The sequence below is a fragment of the Engystomops pustulosus genome, chromosome 3 (genome assembly GCF_040894005.1).
Source record: "Engystomops pustulosus chromosome 3, aEngPut4.maternal, whole genome shotgun sequence".
NCBI classification, from domain to species: Eukaryota; Metazoa; Chordata; class Amphibia; order Anura; family Leptodactylidae; genus Engystomops; species Engystomops pustulosus.
Window position 1 is genome coordinate 20,871,414 of NC_092413.1, and position 21,704 is coordinate 20,893,117.

The 21,704-nt window shown below is 42.4% G+C and overlaps 1 long non-coding RNA gene across 1 annotated transcript; it reads right to left on the reverse strand.

Annotated features, from left to right (window-relative positions):
• Nucleotides 1-9,984: 9,984 nt before the first annotated feature.
• LOC140120420 (uncharacterized) lies at nucleotides 9,985-13,912 on the reverse strand. The gene is made up of 3 exons (XR_011853776.1): nucleotides 13,495-13,912; nucleotides 11,518-11,764; nucleotides 9,985-10,218 (listed from the first exon to the last, which is right to left on the reverse strand). It is a non-coding gene; the product is annotated as an uncharacterized lncRNA (long non-coding RNA).
• Nucleotides 13,913-21,704: the final 7,792 nt, after the last annotated feature.

The window sequence follows — 21,704 nt, forward strand, 5'->3', positions numbered from 1 at the left end:
CAATTATAGATAAATATATATATATATATACACCTTTGTGCCTGTGAGTTGGGAGAGATAACTTTGAAATGAAGCCACTTGCAGCTTATATCTCGCGTGTGTGGAAGGTTTAAATGACAAGTGAAACAATATATCAAATAAACTTGATTCAAAATATTTATATACACTCTCTAGCTATGTGTCTCCATGGTTACAGACTACAAACAAACCAACCTTGTAGTCTGAATCACATGACTGCACGGTCATACTACATGAAGCTGTGGCTTGAATGTAGTCAACCACAGAAATACATCTGAACTGTATATATTAGAGGTTTTAGATGTTTGATGCGATGTGTATTGGATAGACCCTGGGGGTCAAAATGATGAGCGGTATTTTTAACTGCATGTAGATGTCAATGAGCAATGTCTATGTATACAGGATAGGAGGAGTATAGCGTGTAGTGCCCAGTCTTCGAGTAAGAGTAGTGTTGAAAGCCCATATATACAGAATAGGAGTAGTAGTACAGTGCTGTGCCCATATATACAGGATAGTAGTAGTAGTACTGTGCTGTGTCCATATATACAGGATAGGAGCAGTAGTACTGTGCTGTGTCCATATATACAGTATAGGAGTAGTAGTACTGTGCTGTGCTCATATATACAGGATAGGAGTAGTAGTACTGTGCTGTGTCCATATATACAGTATAGGAGTAGTAGTACTGTGCTGTGCTCATATATACAGGATAGGAGTAGTAGTACTGTGCTGTGTCCATATATACAGGATAGTAGTAGTAGTACAGTGTTGTGCCCATATATACAGGATAGGAGTAGTAGTACAGTGCTGTGCCCATGTATACAGGATAGGAGTAGTATTACTGTGCTGTGCCCATATATACAGGATAGGAGTAGTAGTACAGTGCTGTACCCATATATACAGGATAGGAGTAGTAGTACTGTGCTGAGCCCATATATACAGGATAGGAGTAGTAGTACTGTGCTGTGCCCATATATACAGGATAGGAGTAGTAGTACAGTGCTGTACCCATATATACAGGATAGGAGTAGTAGTACTGTGCTGAGCCCATATATACAGGATAGGAGTAGTAGTACTGTGCTGAGCCCATATATACAGGATAAGAGTAGTAGTACTGTGCTGTGCCCATATATACAGGATAGGAGTAGTAGTACTGTGCTGTGCCCATATATACAGGATAGGAGTAGTAGTACTGTGCTGTGTCCATATATACAGGATAGGAGTAGTAGTACTGTGCTGTACCCATATATACAGGATAGGAGTAGTAGTACAGTGCTGTGCCCATATATACAGGATAGGAGTAGTAGTACTGTGCTGAGCCCATATATACAGGATAGGAGTAGTAGTACTGTGCTGTGCCCATATATACAGGATAGGAGTAGTAGTACTGTGCTGTACACATATATACAGGATGGGAGTAATAGTACTGTGCTGTTCCCATATATGTAGCACAGAACAAACACAAGGGAAGACTTAATTACTTTTGCCCTTACCTCTATCTGTGTCATAAGGATGCAGATAGAGTTAAAGTTGGAACTGTGAGGGGGGCACCTGCTGTCGTCGGACCCAGTGCAGCTGCACCCTTTGCCCTATGCTTAAAACTGCCCTGCTTTTTTATGCATGAGGGGCCTAAAGGTTTTCTCATGCACCATGACATGAGTAGGACCATCACCTCCACACCCCCTGAAGCTAAACCCCAGATTATAACCCTAGCTTTATGTCTAGGGTGTAGGAGGAGGGTAATTTGCATTCAGCTAATTGATTGATTATTGATTTCATTATCTCCCACTCCTATTTACCAATGGGACTTTTGTGACAAACGACTTATTGAGATTTTAATTGTATTACAAAGAGATAAATAGGACATGATTGTTTGTCCATGGATGGACTTCAACCATTGTCTGCTGCCAGGCTTCAGTAAACTAAAAGTTTTCTCTCCCTCTCCATTGTTTTACCGAGAGTGAAATCAATCATGTCCTGTCACTGTTTATCTACTTAAGGCCACTAAACAACGTGGCCATTTGTTTAGGGATTTTCCCCGAAACAATGTGGAAAAAAAAGACTGTGTTACTGTTATCCAACCCAACACAAAAGCCACCAGATACGTCCATTGTCAGAGACAAATTCATTCCCCTCTTAGCAGCGATGGGCCATGTGAATGCTTCCATGAGTGACTCTTAATTGTTATATTATGTGAGAGAAAAACAATAAAAAAATACAAAATGTCAAAAGTATTTCCAGCGATTGGTTTTGGGTTAAGCCTCTAAATGGATCCGTATTGTTCTGGGCTCGGAAAGGTTGAAGGATGCGGCCAACGAAAGGTTTATTGTCTCCGTAAAGTGGCCAATTCAAGGTGGAGACGACGATTTTTGTTAAGCAATTTTGTGCGTCATGTTTGTAACTTACAGACAATGCAACGGGGGAAGGGTTGTAGTTGAATTAAGGCTTGACATGTCAATACTAGGGTCACTTGTGTTATACCACAGCCAGGAGACTTGCTAAGGTCACAAGTGGACTTGTTTGGGCAAAAAAAGCCTCAAGTTCGGATCTACCAATGTAAAGGTAATAGTCACCAGACACGCGATTTGCGATCATGATTTTCACCGTTCCATCTACTGTAAGACTCAACGATGACTTCCACCGCTTCCCAGTCTGGAGTGTCCTCCACAGAATGGGGGGTCTCACTATGGGAATGGGCAGAAGGAGCATGAAAAGTAAGTTTGAGGTTGGTTTTATCCTTCAACTGTCCCAAGATTTTCTGGTGAACCCCCCAAAAAAGGTGGCCATATGAATTAGTTGTCAGTATTTCGGGACTATTAAAGGTGTATAGAGTTGCCCCAACCTTGCTTTCACAGATGATGTCAGGAGAAGGAGGGTCAAATTTGAGACTAAATGCTGAACATACAGAAATGTTGAGTCAACTGGGCAAATCATGAGAATGGGGGTCTGTTGTTCCCTCAGCCGGTCACCTACTGCTCTAATCATCTCTATGGGATTAAAGGAGATAACCAAGTGTCGTACTCATCTCCATTAGTGCCATAGACCGGGTCAGGAAGTAAGAGTTCTCCTAAGGGAGACTTTGCCAATTAAGGCCACATTGCAGGCATGTGGACACTTTTAGCCATAAATGCTCCACTAGGGGATTCTGGGAAATATGCAAATAATTTTACTAGGTCTCAATCCCACATGATGCCATTAGGCTTCCTGGAAGTCATGCTTGGTGGTAAGGGGGCTGCCTTACAAGGTAGCAAAAGATGTGTGGTTTTCATTGCCATAGACAGTGAATGGACCTGCTGTTCCATTAATTTGGGGTACAACAGACCACCAGTGGGATCCCCATTCAAGTAGGCCCCTATCCGGTGGATAGAGAATATCTTGTTGTGACTAGACAACCCCTTTAAACTTATTATAGATGTTGGTCATGCAAGTTTGTTGCTTGTCCACCTTTAATACTAATAGTAGAGCACTGCCCCAACACTGCTACCCTCTAGTATTAGATTTCCTCCTAGTCACATAGGACCCATGTCTATTGAGGGTAAAGCAATATGGGGCATCTAGTCCTCAGGGTACGCCCTAAAGATCAGATAGCTTATGTTTCTGGAAATTTAACCCTACTGTAGCTCATTAAGGATGAGCCAATAGTTAATTTGCTGCTTTTAACCACCAGAAAACCACATGTCCACAGCTCCTGCTCAGCCCGCAGGCTGTTTAAGCCAGGGGGCTGCAGGACTGGCTGTGCTCCATACTTTAGGAGCGCAGCCCCTCCTGCTGCCCTTTAACCCGGGCCACTGATTGGTGGCCATTTTGGCCACTGAGGGCAGTGGCCTGCGGGGTATTAAAGCTTGAGCGCGGAGCTAGCCCTTCCTCTTTTGACTGCTCCGCGCTCAAGAGATTCCCTCCCACCCTCCCTAATTTTTTGTATTTTTGGTATTTTGTATTACAAGTTTGTTTATTTGTTTATTGTTATTTAATGTTTGATTTTGTTGGTAGTCACAGCTTGGGCCTGTGGTGGAATTTTGACCCTCTCGGTTTAGCCCAAATCACCTGACAGACCAACTAGGACATGCCCCCGCGGAGGCGGGGCCCGGCATGCAAGGAGAAGTTGGGCAAAGGGTCTGGTTTTCATCACAGGTCCGTGAGTTGATTTCTGTTAGCAATAAAGCTGTGGCCGACCCCCATCTTTTTTCATCCAACACGGTGTCTGGTGTTTTCATTTTTTGGGTTGTGGGACGGGTGTGTTTTAAGCGGGGTTTTAGGCATTAGTACAGCCAGTCCAACTACTGTGTAAGGGTAAGTGCACATATGGTAGATTTTCAGTGTATTCATGTTCAGCTTACCCCAATAAAATAACATAGACATTTTACAATAGCTGTAGAATGGGGGGTTTGGATTTTATCTGAAATATTAAGTTTTTGTATGTGGGATGTGGCTTGCTCCATTAGACTAGATGTTCTCCTTGAGGCCCATTGCCCATAGGGGAGAGTATTGGTACAAAGGGGTCTGTGGAGCAGTGTATGGAGACTGAAGGACTGTATTTTGCTTTACAACACATGAATATTTAGGCGAAACCATTGTTTACTAAAAAATCTTCCCATTTCTTCATCTTGGGGGCACTAGTCTTCACTGCCACCCTTTCACCAATAATTGCTCCTGGCACCTAATAGATTTCCATGGAGCGGATGTGCCAAAAATTAATTAGAAGGGAACAAACAACACAATGCATATAAAGTCTGAATTAAACCTGATATCCATGAGAAAGACTGGAATGTAAGAATAAAACCTTCTCCTGACTCTTATAAGTCCAGACACGCTTCCCTGGTCTCGTGTTCTCTGTTCTGTATCTTCTCCATGTATATAATATGTTCTGCCATAAATGTCTGATGCGGGCCTTACACCAGGAAGCTACACCTAGTTCCATAATTGAGGTCCCCAACCCCTATCCCCCCACAGACTGGCCGATCCATGAGGAGAATGAATGGAGCGGTGGTCATTAGCTCATATTTTCCTGCTCCTTTAAGGGCAGAGAACCACCTTCCGGGCCGCCATGGCACCATAGATCTTGTAGACTGAATACCATGTTCTACTGTAGATTGCTGCCAGAACATATTCACATACAGTACTATAATGTTACGGCTAGACGAAGCGCAGGAGTGTGCGAAACGGCCCGTCGCCGAAGTTTTCCTTGTGCTACACCTCCCTGTCCTATGCACCGTTCTGAATAAAGAAGATTTTCTGGGTGCCGCAACTTCTTGTTTTTCTTCCGCCTATTTGGAATATTTATCTGTTTAAGTGACTGCCGAGCACCACCCATATGAATCAGATAGACCCAGCCTGTACCACGTTGCCCTTGCCATCGATTACCCTTCACTTTTAGTCTGGCGGTGCCGATATCCTGCCAGGTGGCATATACGCTGCCCGAGATTTCTTTACTGTTGCACAGTACTATAATATGGATGATATTTTTTCCGTAGACAGAATCTGAACCTCACGTGACTCTATTGTCTTTTATTGTCACCATATTGTTTTTGCAGGTTGGTTACAGGTAGATGAAAAGTTGAACAGTTTCCTCGAAAAAACAAAGTATGCAAAATCAGCCCGAAATAACATGAGGCATCCAAGCCTCCAAGGGCTCTCTTCAGGAAGCAGTAGGTGCATGCATGGTCATCCAACAAGTAGCGTTATACCTATATGATAGAAAGGAGATGCCACCACAAGTCCAGGAGTGGCAATTAGAACCTTGAGATAGAGACCATGGCACTTGCCCTTTGGCGCTCCCAGTTGCACTTGAGCCTAATTTTCTTCCCTGTAATCGGTTTATGGATTAAAATATAGTCTGCCTGCATGACCATAATAGAAAACACATTTCGATATTTCCCTAATTTATAAAAATTTTCCCAAGAATTTTGTAGATAAGGAATATTTTTTTATTCAGTCATCTTGAGTAGTTTTTGTGGCGTGGACATGTCTACTGTAGAAGGAATGTTCTCTCCAAGCACCTGGGATTCAAGGGAAAAAGCCTGCAATGGTATCACGTTCTAAACGTCGAGATTACCTGCAACTTGATCATAATCCTTCATATGAAGACCCAGATATTCTGCCATCAGATAAGATTTTTAATTACAAGGCGTATGACTGAATTCCTGTGCTTGCTAATGATTTACGTTATGGCAATACTATACCTTGAAGGAGGAGGCATCACTCCTTTCTTCGTGGGAAGACAATTGATACCTATGAATTATTCAGCTGCCGGAGATGGATGAGGTCTATTGTTTGGGGGAGTTTATTCCTTGCTAGACATTTTTATAATGTTAAGTCTACTGTTTGTACAAGTTCAGTGAATAATCCAGGATACGTTCTCACAATTGAAGTCAAAGAAGTGAAAGGTGGGGCAAATATTTTTCCGAATATACAACATCTGGCAACCCTTGGAAAGTGTTGTGAGTTCTTCTTCTTCGAGCATAAAATAATAACAGGACACAACAATTATATTACATACAATTGTGGACCTCCAGTCCATTGTTGACATCTGGGCTGGAAGTTTTGGTGGTGATGTGAGGAGAACATTACTTTGCTGTGGAACATCAACTGTCTCCCTCTTGTGACAACTTTGGTCACCGACCCTCAGGGCTCTGTTTTCCATCTGGAAGTGTCAACAATGGAGGCATACTCCTGCTTTGCCTGCCAAGGAAGTTTTTCAATAAAATTGTTAGACCTCTTTAAACCAGGATCGCACCCAAGAGTTGGAAATGATCATACACATTACTATTGCTGCCCATCTTCCCCCGATACACATGCTCAGCATCGGACTGGGGTGGCTAGGGCCCACCAGTAAAACTCTTTCTTGTGGATCACCATTGCTACATCTGAAGGTTACCTATCTAATCGCTGACACAAATTGTTATAGTATAGAATAATTTAAATATATGATTATACAGGTGCAAATTATACTGCGCCGGACTTCATCATTGTTGGACCGTCCCGATCGGGGATCGTGGCAGGACCGGGTAAGTAAATGTGCCCCACAGACTATGGGACACATTTACTTACCCAGTCCTGTCGCTATCCCCGCTGTGCGTTGTCCGACGATCATGGACTCCGGAGTTCACCTTCTTCTTCCCGATGCATGTAAGTGCTTGGGGTTGCGACACAAATTTAAATGTTAAATCCCGCGTTCAGTCCGAATCCGTCGGACAGTCCGACGGCCTGCCCACCGATTTGTGTCGCATGAAAGCCAATCAAAATCTGATCGCGTGCACCACAATACCCTTTTTAAATGCGGCTTAAATGGGCAATCATCCGAATATCCGGCGTTAGTGCGGTCCACGGACCCTTAGTAAATGCTTCAACCATCTCAGGACCTGACAGTGATCACCATTCTGTATCTCTCCTATTACCATCATACACTGAATAACTGAGGTCCCCTAAAACAAAGAGTAGAGCGGTTAGACCCTATGAGGAGTCTAGAGGCCCCATACACATGTAATGGTCATGCTAACATTTATGGAGGCTTTCTACCTACATTTTTCTCTTCCGCCATTAAAATCTACACGTCTCCAACAGATGGCGGGATGGGCCAGGGAAATCTACCCAACATAAGTAATTCCATCCTTTAAGTGCCCATAGTAGGCACCATTACGGCAGATCAACAATGATAATGTCAAATCATTCAACCTCGGCTTGTTTGTTAATCTACGAAAATCCAAAAGCAGGTCAGAGGGTTTAAGGTGTAGCCACCCAATTGTGGTGACGAAGCCGTCTATATTAAATTATTAGTCTATTCCGGAACTGTTCCGCATGGATGCAGGATGACTTTATACTACATTTATCTATCACTGAAGGATTACTATGGAGAACAGACACATTTTATACTGAAAGCCTTACAGGCACAATGTCAAGATAAACAATCTTGTGTATGTCTGGAACAAATGTGCCCTCATTTCTAATCTTGGATTTGTCCCATGAGAACCAAAGGGCAAAGCGAAAAAGAAGAAATCCAGTAAATATAACTCATGATGCTATAATTGTGGGGAAAATCCACCCAAAATTGATCCATTGGCAGGTCATAGTTATGTGACATCACTGGTATCCATAAACTTGGAGCAATATCAGAATCCAAACAAAGCTCCTGCTTAGGACTGAAGGCTGAAGTTACTGGAAATCTCAGGCACTGGCTTCTTTAAAGCTGTTATAACCAATGAAATCATGTGAAATCAACTATGTCCTACCATAATCAATAATTAAAAAATGTGGAACATCCACACCGGGGTGGACTTCATGCTGGCGCAGCAGGAACTACAAGAGTAGCAGGAAAACTTGGGTTCTGTCGTAGGCCTCATCTGCACCTGCCTAGCCTGGCAGGCCAGAAGCAAGAAAAGGAGGCGGCTGCGTGGGTAGGCTTTGTACAGGTATATGTGGGAGGCCCCAGATGCTAGCAGCAGGCCAGGGACGCACACAGAGATCTGTAAACAAATCACAGTTCCTCTTATTGGCCGGCTTCAGGCAGCAGTGAACAGTAGACTGGCAGTAACTCCTTCCTTCAGAGGCTATCAGGTTGTAAAATTGGCTGGCTACAGTAATGAGCACCGGTAGCTTGCCGGAACATCAGTGTGGTCCAGTTTCCAGATTCTCCTATGGAGCCAGGTGGGCTCCGCTGCATCAGTAGCAATATGGCAATCTTTTTGGTAGCAGCACACAGAGACATGGGAATTTCCAAGTCCTTAAACTGAAGAAGAACAAAATATCATTAACGAGACCTAAAAGTCCAGACAGAGAGAGAATTTATAGACTCTCCATTCTGGGGCTTCCCAGGGTATTACCCAATCATTAGCTTCATAACATACAGGAAGATATATTTAATTCTTTCAGGTTGCAAATACACATACATATTTAAATAATCCATTGTGGATACTTATTGCAGTTAATTGGTGGTAGTGGAGCTCCATGCAGCCTAACCAGAGGGAGTAGTATGCAGTTTAATGTACAATTAAAGGGATCCTGCGTCTGGAGAAGGCTCCTAAATATCTGGCTTTACCTTTATTTAGGGCTTAATAGGGTGCTCAGTTCTAGTAGCTCCAAGGGTAAGATTATTAACAGTTAATTAACAGTTAATTTCATAATGGCCCACATTACAAATCCTGGTCTATTCAGTTTTGCCCTAAGAAGGCTAACCATAGGCTTGTAGCTTTTTTGTTGATCTGCCAATCACACCTATATAATGGCCATGGCAACTTGGCATGTTGTAGCATCGGATATTAGTTTTTCTCCACCTAGGTTCCCCCACTATACACAATGTCAGATGTCATCTACCATATCAGCTACTTACATCCATCACTCTACGAAAGCAGGCAGCTAATAAAGGGGTGGTACTGCCCTAAAGATAAACCAGTGACCCCCCAGATTGTTGTCAAAACCACTGTGTGGCCAAAATCAAGACCTCTGTGGTCCACTAATTGTCTTCATCCTCGATAATTTGCATCCATATGGGTTGGAAGAAGAGCATGGGCAGGCAAGGGAACGTGAGTCCTTGAATCATTCCATTGTCTAGGTACTGGGGTTGCCACCATACTGGGATTTGAAATGAGTGGTTGATCCAATATTCAAATTGAAGAAGCTTAGTTGAATTTTTCTAATTTTTGAAAATTGACCCAAACCAATATTGCTCCAGTTGTACTGGAAATTGGTATATAACCCCCTCTAGTCCTTCTTATGGAAGTATCCAGAGAAATCCATACGGTAGGAGGTATTAGAGATCTTACCCGATATACCCATGAGAGTCACCAGTTTGATGGAAGGATCCGACCCAATTAAGACTAGACTTGTTTTGAAGCCCGTTTACAGGGTCGTACATTGACTTCCTATATATAAATTTGCTAAAGTCCAAGTTTTTATTTTTGAAATAGATTTAAAGTGCCTAAAATTAGTGAAAATTCTAGAATGTAGAACATTTCTCGATGGATTTTTCCCTCTCTCCTATAGTCGCTGCTTTTGTACACAGGATAAAGTTATACGCCGAATGTGCAATTAGTTACAGATTTTTTGGACGGGGCTCCACTATGTAATGAAGACAGAGCTTCCAGACTGAAGATTTGCCTGAGATGAGACTCGCTCGGATCACCAGCTGCTGAGAAGTGACTGCCAAGTAAGTCAAGGGGGAGATAACATACAAGCCGAGGGTCCGGTTCCCTTCTCTCATTGTTTGTCGCTCTGAAAAACATCAGGGAAGAACCATAACATGTACATGAGCATTGTATTCAGTATGGAGTATGCAAACATAGAAGTAAAAGAGTCATATGAACCCTGCTGACATCAAGCGCCATGTGAGGGGCATCACAAAGGACGGGCTGACGCCATAGCCGGATCACAGCTGATGCACTTGTGAAGTTCTGAGCTGCTTAGCGTCTTCTCGTCTCGGCTCCTGCTCTAAGAAACCGGCTCATATCAAACGCTGAGCGGCGGAACGTGGTGACAACACAGAATCTTACACCCCAGGCTCATAAGAAAAGATTTAAGTGTCCTCTATATAGCTAATACCTACCCCACAACACGCACCACAACCACCACCAGAAGTGACCCCCATCCATTTATTCAAGAGGGCTATGTTCCTCCGGTTGTAAATTTAGTGATAAGGAATATGGTTGACACAGAAATTACTTGTTTTAAGGGAGACTGCTTCATAGCAGCGATGGGTCATTTGCAAATGAGCCGGTACAAAGAGCCGGCACTTTCGCATGAACGACGGAAGTCGGCTTCCCTCAGTGATAGCTCACTACTTGGTTGACTGGCAGGACTAAGGCTCCCTATTATATATTTAATAGGGAGCCGTTCAGGAGCCAGAAGAGCCGGACTTCTGATCACTACATAGAATACGATATATAATTTGCCGGCAGCATGTTACAGAGCAGGAGGAGGTGAGCAGATTGTACACAGCATCCTATATGCAGGCAGCATGTTATAGAGCAGGAGGAGCTGAACACATTGTACATAGTGTCCTATCTGCATGCAGCATGTTATAGAGCAGGAGGAGCTGAGTAGATTGTATATAGTGTCCTATCTGCAGGCAGCATGTTATAGAGCAGGCGGAGCAGAGAAGATTGTATATAGTGTCCTATCTGCAGGCAGCATGTTATAGAGCAGGAGGAGCTGAGCAGATTGTACATAGTGTCCTATCTGCAGGCAGCATGTTATAGAGCAGGAGGAGCAGAGAAGACTGTACATAGTGTCCTATCGTCAGTGTTCAGCAATATGTATTTCTTTAAAATAGTGCCACCTTAGTCTACTGGCATGTCCTGGTACTGCAGGTAATACAAGCTCTTTTGTATCGGTGACCCCCCATTATGTGTTTCCCCCCTGCGCCCCCTGTTTTTGGTAACTTCCTGCCTGTAGTTAGTCCAGTCTTGGCTCGGCCCCGCACTCGTCTCTGCTGCAATTTCCAGCGGTGTGAACTGTGTGACATCCCCTCATTTTCTGCCTGTCTATCTGCACAGCATTAGAGACACATCTTACATGCTGATAACATGTTATTATCCTGCAGGAATTCGGTAATCGCTGTGTAACAGCTGTTTTCCTTCCTCGGTGACTATGGTCAATTTTTTTTGGGTCGATGACAAATAAAGACAAAAGTGAAGCCTGGAACACGGAGCTGTCAGATTTTACGAGTAATGTCCTGCGCAGCAATTACAGATTCCATTAGCGTGACGCTGTAACGTGTCAGCCATAAACGGCAATGGGACGGATGAAATCCCCTTTAAATCTGCAAAAACACATTAAAGGAAAAGACATGGTAAAAAAAACAACATAGACTCAATATTACATACCAGGACGACACAATACTTAATAAAAGCATAAAGTACCATGTCTGCACAGTGTTACCGGACAGTGAAGGCTGCGTTCCCACTCTCTGTACTACATAGTAGGATCTACTATCCATAAAAAAAGTATCTCCCAAAGTTCTGTATTTTCATATACAGAACACTAAATGCATAGACACAGAGTTAAAGGAGTCTAGCAGCAGTTGTGACCATACAGTGACCAGCAGTTGTGACCACACAAAGCTGCAGACAGTGTTAGGAATTGTTCCTAGAGATCTGTGTAATAATAGCATGTGTGTTAGTAGTAGCAGGACTGTGTAAAGGGTTAAAGCTTCTCCATCTGCACTGAGGAAGTGTACTCACCCTGCTGTGCTCCACAGCTCCTCCCTTTTGCTTGAAAGTCGCACAGGATGCTGGTCGATTTCGTCAACAATCACTCATAGAAAAAGGGAAGGGCTGTAAAGCAGTTCAAGACAAAGAGATAATAGCACAGCAGTGTGAGGACACCGTTCCAGTGCATTGAGAAAGCTCCAATTTTTGTGACTGAATCTAATTTTCACAGTCCTGCTGCTACTAACAGCTGGCAAAAAGGTTTGGTTACACAGTTCTCCAAGGACAATAACTAACACTGCTGTTTTGCATCTGCTAAAAAATTCATTTTAAAGGGGATGTCCCATTACAGGTATGTATCTGCTATACACAGGTTTAGGAGAAAGTATCTGTTTGGTGGGAGTCTCACTGTTGAGGGTCCCAAGTGCGCTGTATTATTCAATAGGTAGGTTGTCCTTTACAGGTCCTGTGTATAAAGGGTTAATCAGTCATAGCGGCACAACCCCTTTAAATGTTCCAATTCCAGGAGGAGGTTAAAGAAATTATATTGTACCCAGGGGTTCACCAAGACTCTTGCCTCAGGCAGCACCACCTGCAACAAGGTGGGGGGCAACACCAGGTGCTCATTTATCTGCTACAAATCAGAACCTACCAAATATCTTCACTGATGTCAACATGGGTGTGAGACACTGCATGGAGAACCAGAAAAAATAACCTGATACAGTATTATTGGATAAGGCAGCGAGGGTGCCCTTCTGACCATTGGGAACCCAAGGGATTGGAACAAAGAAAAAAACAGGTAACAGAAGGTCCCCGAAAATACCCCAAATGAAATGGAGTGCAGGTGTGCATAGATGAGACATTCTATGGGGCTTTTTGAAATCGTACGGGTAGGAGGGAACGGAGCGTGGGATGACAATAAACATCTATTATCCATTTACAAAAAGGCACTTTTAGTCCCTCACATTCCTGATTGAGTGCGGTCCCAGTAGTCACAATCCAAGTTGTTAACTATTAGTCTTAACTATATGTCTTACTATATTTCTTAATATGCCTTGGGGAAACCTTTTAAAATGTTGCAATGCATATGATCGACATTATATTAGAAATGTTCTAAGCCTTATAGAAAAAAATGTAATAAACAATTAATAATACTCTGTATCCAGGGCTGGATTATAGGGAAGGATCCTGGGGTGTGAGCCTCGGGGCCACCACCAGTGAGCAGGAAGATTCAATAGAGGGTCCCCCACCACACTAAATCCGACCCTGATTATTCATTGTTTCCACCTGTACTTTTCCATTCCATACAATAAGACTATATTTCGAGTTGTAATGTCTTCACCTTTTAGCACACGGAAGCTTTGGAGACCACAGTACAGCTTCCTTCATGATTTGGCTTTTACACTTCTAGGTGTTGATTTCCTGTGTTCTCTTCTGTCATAGAAAAAAGAAGTCAAACAGCGATCATTCAAGAAGAAAAAAAAGGCGAAAAACATTATCTTCAGTTTTCGACCCAGAAACAGAATATGAAATATTTCCTTTTTTAACAACTCCCACCAAGAACCTATTACTGAATGAAAGGCCTTGATCTATGAACTCCATCCAAAAAGTTATCACCTCCCCCAAAAAATCTTTGAGCCCCCGGTATATATTTAGTAGAACATCCATGTGGGAAGTTTCTATCCAGTCAATGACTTACACATGTTGTTGAAGACATGTTCCAAAGGTTTCAATCTCAAAATGTTCCTGCACATTTGGGAGGCCGGTACCTTCGCTGTTGAGGGAAAATTAAATTAGCACTTCACCCCATTCATTTTCAGAATCATTGGGGGTCCTAGATAACAGACCTGGGCCATTAGGATATGGCTATTGTTGACCGGACCTAAACCATCAAGTCCTGGTTCGTACTAACCTTTGCTTTCATTTAGAAGTTCAGCTTCGTCTCAACTTCCCCACCTGTAACTCCCGTGATCAGTGCCGGCACGTTCATGGCGGTGCACTTACGCTCTATCAGAATAGATGCCTCTGAGAATTAACACCCATGACAGGTGTTAGTACCAATTGCTGGCATTTCTCATAAGGATTCAGGTCCAGATTCCGGTTTGGTACTCAGACCCAAACTCGGCCAAACCCAAATTTAATAACGGGTCTGCTCATCACTAGTTATATCCTATCCTGGATTTTTGACATTACTTTATAAGATGGAAATTCCCCTTAATGTAATGTTGCCCCGCAGTGAAATACCAAATTTAACAAGGATCCTCTCTTGGTCTATTGACTACAAAACATAGGTTAAAGGGGTTTTAAGGGAATTCTAGAAAACCTTGTGGAGGCAGGGAAGGGGTGTAAAAAATGTACTACCCTACCCATCTTCAATGTCTGAAGCTCTGAGGTGTCACAGGATGTGGTTTGGCCAATGAAGTGCCTCATTGAACCACCCGATTTCACTTGTTACATAGTGGGAGGTCCTGTGGTCTGAGGAGGCCACTCATTGGCCAAAATGAGGCAGTGACCATCCCAGACCTTCGAAATGGGCACAGGCACCAAAGACTGGAAGTACCACTACAACATGGGAATAGGGGGAATGGAGAAAGATAATTAGTAGGGATTAAAAAAATTTCTTTGCCATGCATGACCTAAAAATAATGGAAAACCCTTTTAAATATACAAATCATGTTACTGTTGATCTAGAAGAAGACAAAATTCCATCCTCATGGAAAGGGCAAAATAAGACTACACTAGATTTATAACTTATTCAAGTTCTGAAATGAAAGGGCTATCCCACCGTTACAACTCATCCCCTATTCACAGAAAAGGGGAAAAGTTCCTGATCAGAGGTCCAACTACTGGAACGCCCCGCAATTAGGAGAAAAAGGGATTGAAACTCTGGCAGTGCTGGTACAGAAGGAGAAAACTATACACATACCCGGCCCTACTTCCCCGCTCCAGAAGTTGTCAGCTCACTAACACTCCCAGTTCGGAAATGTCACCGGACCCGGTCACTGCAGGTCCTAATGATGTCACTTGTTCTACAATACATGTCTAGGGCCATCTGAGCCCACTGGTTGGCCTGAATAGGTCCCTTGACTGTCAACAATTCTGGCTAAGCCAGTAATGTTACTGATCCGAATCCGTAAGCTATAATGGAAGTGGCTTCTAGTGGAATTCCTGGAAAACCCTTTCAATTTTGAATATATTGGTTTTCGAACAAGGCCCTATGTTCCAGGATGCCCTAACATTCCTGGTGCATCATGTCCCAACAGTGTCTGCATATGCAATTATCTCAGGAACCACAGCCACGGAGCACGGTTAGGGATTGTTTGTCCTAAAGTTGACCAATTACCTCTCTTGATATGCCCGTTTTCAGTAAATACTTGTATTATCCATGATTTACGACTTCTGAGACCTTCCATCATGGATCTAGATATTCTCGATGTGGACAGAAGCTATTATTCCTGCAAAAAGGGTGTGTCACTTTATAGCTTCCTATGTATGCCCTGATTGGACAGGAAGTGAGAATGTATGACACCCCCAACAACAGGAAACACCCATTTGTCAAATTATTAGATGGAATAACAGAGAAACGGAACAATATAAGCACCAAGATCCTCGGGAATAGTTATTACGTTGGGAATACAAGTATTTAGTAAAACAGACATGTCCAGAGGGATGACAGGTCCTCTTTAGAGACTCCTAATTATCTTAAAACGTTCCTGATGGATTCACCTACAATCTGTTCCCCAGTTCGTCTTGTGTACCATCTGTAGATGTTTGCAGATCTCATACTGTTCTCCATACGATGTGTGTTGCACCATACGCCTGGTGCTTCCTGCAGCAGACACACGATGAGGAGGATTGTAGTTATATTTATAGACTCGTACAAATTCGTTATATTTATTGTGTATTCCATTGTAAAATGCGTCGCCCGAGAACGCACTATTTATAGTCGCCGGAGGAAGCAGGTCTTTGTTAGGAACACAATGTTTCTCTTCAGTTTGGAGATGCCTCATGGGGATGACTTTTTAAAACAAATAAATGATTGGAACAATGTCAGCAGGGATGTGTTACCCATCGCCTCCAATTACACAGTCCGGGGCGAGACAAATCACATGTGAAAAATTCCTGCTGTATAAAATATCAGAGACATTGGTCAACAATCGGCTACTTTTGGCACTCCCATAGACTTGAATAGAGGTTGGCCGAGGGTGAATATGGCATCTGGGTTGGTAGTTGGAAGAGGGTCAGTAGAACCCAATTCTTAAGATAGGTATGGGTCTCAGAAGTTCACCTAAGGAGAGGTCACCAATACGAGATTATTCACCAGCCTTAGGATAAGACAATAATATTAGATCTCGTATCATCTCACCAATGGGTCATTGGAGCAATGAGGTCTCCTCACTGGTTATCAAGCAAAGAGCCATTTATATTATAGTGGCTGTGCTTGGTATTGCAGTTCAGCCCCGTTCACTTGAGTTGGCGACAGGCCATAGGACCTTGAACATGATTTTCTGCAGTCTATGGACCTCACTGTTGTGGTTTGTTGTAAAAGGTCATCTAGAGTCTGGATGGCTTTCTTGCAAGAAATACTAGCAAAGGTTATGAGAACTAAATTCCTGGAGATGGGACCATGGATTGATCCAGGAACTCTTTTTCCATATTGAGAATCAAGAAAAAATGTGTTTTCTAAAATGTGGCCATTGGCATCTGTTTAATTTGAATTTTGTGTCCAACAGAGAAAATTTAAAGTTTGGATTTTTTTATAAGTCCTTAAAAGAGTTGACCAAACTTTTACCCTCTTAAGGTGTGCAGTTCAACGCCATTCGATGTGCACATGACCACCCCAGGACTTCCAGTGATATCTTATGTCCTGCTACCTGGGAGATGGAGGAGGCCGTGTAGTTATTACTGTCTTCAAACCCCTTCCTTCATAACCACCACCATATCAGTGTTTGGAGGGGCATGCGAATGCATCAGCACACCTGTCCAACCACTGATAAGGGGGCTGTTATGACAGAAGGAGTTTGCAGACAGTAATCGCTGCACGGCCTCCTCCATTAGCCAGAAGTCAGCAGGACACAGGACATCACAGGAAGTCCTGATTCTTGCTGCCCATTATTAGGTTTTTGTAAAAATGGCCAACCCCTTTAAACTAGGGTACCATAGTCTTTTTATCATGTATGTGAATTTTTTTTTTAAGGTAAGCATGAACCTGAAATATGAATAGTGTTAACCTCAATATTCTCCTTATACACCTATGCTTATTGCTGTCCCAGAAGTTGAGAAATTCAAGTGGTTTTCCAAATTCATTTGGGTTTACTGAGATAAAAATGGAGCACTAGAAAATCTTGTTTTTTTATATAAGCTCCGCCCATCCCACCAGTCTTATCAGCCACTTGATGAGTTAAAGAGTCACATGACCTACTCAGATACTGTGCACCGAGCTAAGTTTTTTGATTTTTTTTTCACTGCATACTGTTTTTGTTCAGTTTTGAGAGCATCATATACAGATACTCTGATTTAAAGGGATCGGTTCAGGTAGCAGGTTCCCCTTTAATTCAAGCCATTGGCTTGCAATTTTCTCTCGGGAGAACTGTCTAGAATATTATCCACAAGACACTTGAAGTGGTTTGCTAAGAAATGTCTGTCTGTAAACGGATTTGTGGTAAATGGCGAGGTTAAAGGAAAATTTTAAAGAAAAAAAAAGCGTGCACGTACATGTGATGCATTTTAGGTAACCAAAAACCTATAAATTGATGCCAGTTCCTCTTTCGGCTTGTACAGTTTTGCATGAGAGGAAATAAGAAAAAAACGAAAGTCAAGCATGAATTATTCTACAAATATTCCCCAAACTGGTCTTATTATAAAAGTCTGGGCCGTAATGAAGGTTGGGTGACCCCTGGTCATGTGACCGTAACATAGGTGGTCATGTTACCTATAACAACCAATCATATTGTTGGTTTTAGGACACTTACCGTTTCTCTTGATGTGACTAACCTTGTCTAGTTTCGGCAAATCGTTCCAGTAAGCTGGTTCGACTTATTCCGTGGGCTGAAACTTATTAGGGCTCATTTACTTACCCGGTCCTATCACGATCCCGGGCGCGTTGTCCGACGTGGATTCGGGTTCTGCCCGGATTCACTAAGGTCAAGCGCCCGATATCCAGTAGGTGTTGCTGCTGCGCCGTGGTCCGCCGGAGTTCACCTTCTTCTCCTTTTCCATTTGAGTGCTTGATCTTGCGACACATTTCGTTTTTTTAATTCTGCGAATCCGTCGGGTTGTCCGAAGGCCACGCCCCCCGATTTCTGTCGTGTGATTGCGCCAAAATCCGATCGCGTGCGCCAAAATCCCGGCAGAATTCGGTGCAAAACGGAAAAATTAGGGAAACTTGACGAAAGTGCGGCCGCGGAGCCCTTCGTAAATGAGCCCCATTGACTGCTTCTCCTCTTTCCCTGAGGTCTTTTTCACACATGTTTTTTTTTTCCATATGCCACCAGTGATTTTCATATATAAAATACTGACCCTTTATTTTTTATGTTTTTTTTTTTATTCGGTTTTTTTAATGGATTCCCGGTCTAGTAAAAACATTTTACAGTATGCAAAGAGTGTGTATGTTCTCTCCAAGTTTGCATGGGTTTCCTCCAGGTCCTCCGGTTTCCTCCCACACTCCAAAACATACTGGTAGGTTGATTAGATTGTGAGCCCCATGGGGACAGGGACCGATTTGGCAAACTCTATGTAGCGCTGCATAATCTGTGTGCACTATATAAATAAAGAATTTGGGGACATGTGCTAACCAGTATTACTACAGCTAGCACGCGTCCCCGTTCACTAGAGATGAGCAGAGCTATGCATTGGTTCATAGATCCAGTATGATTTTTTTCCAGCCACAAAATGAATGCAAATCTTTTCTGATTGGCTTTGGATTAATCTTTTGAAATTAAAAATAAATTAACCAAATGAGATAGAGCTGTTCGTGGTAAATTAGTATTTTGGAGGACTAAACAGGGTTTGAACTCGAAAGGAATCTTTTGAAAAATTTGCCAAAGCTTCAACAAATCAAATTTTGGATGATTTGCTAATCACTACAAAAAAACCCAAAACCCTGATAATAAAACTAAAATATTATTATTATTATTATTATTATTATTCTAATAAGTTACTCATTTTTATATCTTTTTATACTTTTACTTATGTTATTATTCCTATACGTTTTATTACTATACTTCTATACTATTATTACTTTACGATACTTTTGATTGATCATCGTTCTGTTCTCGAATACTTAACATTTTTATAACAATTATTCCCACTTCTCATGTATAATCCCATCCATTTCTCATCCCCATTGTTCCCCATTACACCAGTATAGATTCTCCTCCAAGTTTGTAAAACTAAAGCCATATTGTTGTCTGTATCGGCTGCTCAGAAGAAAAAAAAATTAGGAGCCGTAGATCACTCAACGTAGTCTGGCAGTTCCCCCGAAAAATCTTCTTACGTCAAACCAGGTGGCGATGGAGCGATGAAGTCTTTCCTCAGAGGCAGACGGGGCTCAGTAGCTCGGAGGAGCAGGTGTCCTGCAGGCTATCACTATAACAGGGGTCCGATAGCCGTATCCTCGTATACTATATTCAAGCACACAGCTAGTTACTACTCTGCGGCTTCTGTGTAACTACAAGTACCAGCATGCCTTCCTATAGGGGGATATGATATGCATTGGAAATATATAGCAGACTAAAAAGCATGAGATGGAACAATATGATTTTTCAGGTTGAGCTGATTACAATAAGGGGTTAACTTTGTATTATTATTTTATAGTTTTTAAATTTTTTGAATATATATTTATTATTTTTTTATTATTTTTTTCATAAATAATTATATACTTTAAAACTATTAAGATATACGCCCTGCACTGTATATCCTCTCGCCTTCAGCTCATCAGACAGTCACACAGAGGTGCACGTTCATACCCAGGGTTACAGACATTTTTTAGCTATTGTTCTTTATATTCTGGGCCACAATAAGCATCGGATCAGCTAAAATCAGTAAGACCTCCATGTGCCCTGGGCTGTATGAATATTATGGGTCCTATAAGTCTGAAATCACTTCCTACATCTGGTGCTATAATCAGCTTCTTAGGGAATGGAGGATGCGTCCCTTCTATCTGCTGTCAATCTGCAGTTTCAGGACCTTTACAGGACCTTCAAAGGCCCTGAAACGGCTCTTATGTACATGTGTATTGAGAGCAGGAACAGATGTACAAGGATGGGTGAAGGTCCTTCTCATAAAATTTGGTGGGTGGTTTGGGTGGCCATGGGCCGCCTAGAAAGCTTGGGAAGGAAAAAAACAAAGAAAACAACCGAAGAGGACGGCGCCTCGTGTGATAACGTTTTTGAACGGTTTATTTTAGGTGAGTGATAGAGGGTGCTCACCTGGTAGCCACTTGGCTAGTAGCATATATAGAGGTGTAGGGAACTAGGTTACCCATACTCTAGAAAGCTTGGGGTCCTGGGTTACCGCCCACAGAGCGGTGGCGATATGTGTGGGGGCGGCTCCCCTCAGCTAAACGCATGGAGGGGGGGGGGGGGATATTGAATGGTTCATTTATCTTCATGTATTGTTATTGCACTATGTATACCTGTTGTATACACAGGTGGTTGGATTTAAAGATACATCATTCTCATATGCGCTTTTTAATGTTTTTTAACACATACCAAAAAATATGTACTAGTTTTACCTATAGTGTTTTTTATTCAATGGGCCTCAGTATAACACCAGATCTTGTCAGTTTCTTGGCTTGATACTTGGTTTGATGGTGTTAGGCCACATATATGGGGCTTTTATAGTTGACACGGACAAATTTGTGTTATTTGAACCTGTCACCAGCTAAAAATGACATTACTGGTGACAGGTTCAAGTAACACAAATTTGTTCCAATAGCCTATGTTCTGCTGATTTTAAAAATGCCTTTGTCAACATTCTGAATCATTTCAGTACTTTATAAAAGTTTATTTCACATTACCTGGATCCTTACCAGCAGCGTGTGGTGAGTCCCAGAAGAGGGGGCAGCTGCAACCTGTGCATGCCTGTGTCTCGGTCTCCTCCCCTCCACACTTCTGCAGCTTCCTGTCATGAGCATTGAGCAGGCAGGGGAGGAAGGGGAATGGTGTTGAGTAGCGGTAGAACGCATAAGGAGAGACACAGGCACACACAGGCTGCAGCTGATCACCACACACTGCGGGCAAGGAGCCAGTGAGCAAGGGAGCAGGTAATGTGAAATAAACTTTTGTAAAGTACTGCAATAATTAAGAACGCTGACAAAGGCATTTTTAAAATCAGATAGCACAGGCTATTGGAACCTGTCACCAGCTAAAAATCACATTCCTGGTGATAGGTTTACTTTAAAGCACATTCTAGCAAATAACTGATATTGTTTGAGTAATGAAAAGTTATACATTTTTTTAATATTCCTTCTGTATCAATTCTTGAAGATTTTCAAAATCTCTGCTTGCTGTCATGCAACAGGAAGCTTCATTGTTTTGTAAATAAACACCA